Source organism: Lactuca serriola, chromosome 3 (assembly GCF_051521515.1).
Source record: "Lactuca serriola cultivar US96UC23 chromosome 3, Lser_US96UC23_V15, whole genome shotgun sequence".
Classification (NCBI taxonomy): domain Eukaryota; kingdom Viridiplantae; phylum Streptophyta; class Magnoliopsida; order Asterales; family Asteraceae; genus Lactuca; species Lactuca serriola.
In genome coordinates this window covers 6,730,364-6,734,107 of record NC_136410.1, presented here as the reverse complement: position 1 = coordinate 6,734,107, position 3,744 = coordinate 6,730,364, and the positions used below count along the sequence as shown (strand labels likewise).

Below are 3,744 nucleotides of genomic sequence, written 5' to 3'. Positions count from 1 at the left end.
TTTTTAGAAAGATCCACATATTGTCTGGTGAGTTAATTGACATACATGTTCAAGTGTAAGATACTAAAATTTAAATTAATAACCAGCTCCAAGTTATCGGGACTTGAAATTTTGAATCTGAATTATATATATATAGCAAGAATTATTTATCCAACTGATCATGATCACCAATGATAGAAGCTACAATTCACAAAGATGTTTCAATCAAAGTACATGCATATGATGATCATCTTAATTAATTAACAATCATAATATCAAATTGAGAACAGCTAATTAACCAAAACCAGATCAAGAAAACAAAAGAGTTGGACATAAATTAGGAAGAAAAGGGTAAAAGAATGAAACCTGAAATCTTGCTCAACAGTTCAAATCCTCTAAATAACATAAACGTCCTAAATCTTGTTTCGGGTATTTTGATATTTCAATCAATTCTTCCTGTGTGTGGTTTTCAAAAGAACTGATGATGTACGTACATTCCATGTCTGAGATCGATCTAGTGTTAGAATGGAGGACGACCAGCACCACCACCTCCACCACCGCCGCCGTTGCCCCAGTAAGCGTCGTTTGGTAATTGAATTGAGTTGAGTAGGTTTTGAGACATGCCTTGGAAGAGTGAAGGATCTGTTAATAGTTGTTGTTGTTGTTGCTGCTGCTGCTGCTGCTGTTGTGGTGGAGTCATGTCTCCCGGAGATCCTAATGAACCACCTTGCAATGGTAAAGTGCTTTCTTCGTCTTCGAGAGGGAGTCTTTCGTAGGCGGCGTTGCTAAACGATGCCGCCATGATTACCACAGGTCCGGCGGCTAGAAGTGCCCCCACAACGCTTCCACCAACCACCTGTCCTTGTCCGCCAGCTAAGTAAATAGTCAACCCCGTGGCCGCAGGTGGAGCTGGTGGAGGGAGGAAAGAACCTGATAACGACAAGATCTCGAATCGACCGTGCAATGTGACGACGGCACCTGGTGATGCGGGTTGTCGGAGAGTAACGTTTGTGACGGTGCCGCTACCGCTCATAATGCAGACACCACGCTGGCGCCGCCGTGCAAAGGTGGCGATGCTTTCCATCACATCACAACCATCGGCGACTTCCATGACATGGGTTCTAAGTGCGTTGGCGCTGTCTCTTGTGATGATGATCGGGGGTTTGGGTTTGTTCTTGGAACCTGCAGGTCTTCCTCTTGGCCGCCGTGAGATTTCTAATTCTTTGCCTTCACTGCCGCCGCCACCGCTGCCATTTAACATATCATCGTTGTTCTTCTCGTCACGGTCTCTTTTATGACCTGCCATGTTGAGACCACTCGTACCACTTTGTTCATCTTCAGAATTTTGTTGCTGAAACTGATGCAGATTGAAGTTTCTTGTATGAAAAGGGGGAGGAAGAGAGTGTCCGTGCGCTGATGCCGTTATCTGATCCATTGATCTCGATCGATTGTCCACTCCAAAGCTTCAAACTCTTTCAGATTGGAAACCCTCAAGAATTAAGCTATCAAACAGCAAGAAAGTTGAGAAAATAGGGTTTTGACCAAGATTCACTCTTTCTTGCTTATGGTTGATTATTGAGTTTCAACCTGAAGAAAAGAAGAAGAAGAATATCGAACATCAAAGATCCACCAAAATCCTATTTAAGAAGCGATGATGAGTGAATGATGAAGATGAAAGAGTAACTATCGATTGGATGCTCCCATGGGAGGAAATCTAGGTTACTTGAAAGAGATTCATATGCGGTTGAGAATTAGGAAGAATGATGTGATGAGCGAGGGGATGTGGGTTTTTGTGGTTTCTCTCTCTTAATTTAATTCCGGGTTTCTCTCTCTACTGTATGCTGATAGAGATTAGAGGATTTATGGGTTAGGGTTAGATTTAGATTTAGATAAGGGGTTGGAGTTGGATGATGAGTACCTGGGAGGATCGGTGGATCCTCTACGCAGACCATTTATTTCCCAAATGTTACGTTTGACAACACAATGTTCTAATCAGACCCCAATTTTGTTCCTTATCTATTTTATTTCTTTACAATACTTTTAAATTTAATTTAATATATAATTTAAAACAATATTACGTTTATTAATAGGTGTTTGACTGTATATTTTAAATTGTTAATTTCAACTTGCAATACTAAAAATATATTTCACGCTTTGTTTTTTAAAATGGTTATTTAACATAGTGTAAATTTATGTTGACATTGTTCTACAAATGATTTATTATTTAAAGTTTTGAATCTAAAATAAAAAATGAATTTAAGTAACCTTATATTTTTTTCTTCAATTGCAAATAAAATTAAGTCGGAGGAACATTTTGTTTTATTTCTTGATCTAATATGCCAAAAGTATGTTGAAAAAATTTGTTCTTCAAAACACTGAGACATGTTATACTCCAGTGAGTTAGGGACAATCACTCTACCAAAAAGGGTCTATGGCGACGACCTTTGTCATGAATCCAAGTGTCTTCGACATAGGCTATATTGACACACTAGTTTATAACCTGTGGGAACCACGGTTAGAAAATTAATTAAACTTTCTAAGTAAAAATTCAAAACTATTAATTAATAATTTTAAATAACTTATTAATTAAAAGATATTTTTTTAGTTATATATAAAATTATAATCATTGGTTCAAATAAATACGTAAAATATATCATCTTATAATTTGTATAAATTTTATTTTATTTTTATTCTAATATTATTAATTTAATGTAATTAAAATGTGATTTAAATTTTGAAATTTGAAATTTGAAATGGAGAATTAATATATTGATAAGTGTCATGATATTAATTACAAGTGCCAATAGATTGACAAGTGTCATGATATTTATTACAATGTCTAACATGGTGACACATGGCAAAAGAACTACTATTTTATTAGTATAGGGATGTTATCGACATGACTTTGTCAGTATAGCTCTTAACTTTCGTTGATACAGATTTGCAAGCATAGATGCCCTTTTGTCAATTGCATGTCATCGTTAAATTTTCGTTGATAACTATTTCTACTAAAAAAAAGATTAGTTATTACTTTTCCCGATGACATGTCGTTGTTACGAGTTACCACTTTTGCGATGATATTTCGTCGACTTTATCGTGATGATGTTTCATTAAGATAGCCGATGTGTAGGTTTTATTTATGTTTTTATATATAAAGAAATGTCGTCAGGATAACCACTTTAAGGTTGATTGATATTTTACATGTTTTTTGTTTTATTTTTTTAGTTTTCATAAAAACTAGCTTTCAATCTTTATAAATATAAACATTACATTATAAAACACTTAACTAATAGAAAATATCTTCATACAAAACAAACCCATTCAAATCTTATACAAACCATAAAATGTTTACTAAAAACCAAACTAATTCCAATCACTTTCTTTTTCGTTTTCATCACTTGCTTCGGTAGTTGAGTTCATTTCATTTGCGAGAGATCAAATTGGAATTGTGACGGGTGAGGATCAGTAATTAGGGTTATGAGTTAACATCTCTCTATGTTGAATTTGTTGCAAATGTTGAGTGAATTGACGAGTTAAGTGTTGGTGTGTTAATTATTCATTTGTTGCGTTTATCTTTGTGTAAATCAACTTGACTCATAATCAGGGTAGATGGGGGATTGACTTGTAAGATTGTGACCAACACCTCGTGTACCCATGTCTTTGCCTAAGAGCACGATCAAGACATTCAACCTCATTTGCTGATGATTCATCAATTTCATCAATCATTTTCGTTAGCTCATATTGATTTTTTTGGAATAAAAATTA

At 35.2% G+C, this 3,744-nt stretch overlaps 1 pseudogene; it reads right to left on the bottom strand.

The window, feature by feature from the left end:
• Nucleotides 1–235: 235 nt before the first annotated feature.
• Nucleotides 236–1,963, bottom strand: LOC145091378 (AT-hook motif nuclear-localized protein 24 pseudogene; annotated as a pseudogene).
• Between the last annotated feature and the right edge of the window lie 1,781 nt (nt 1,964–3,744).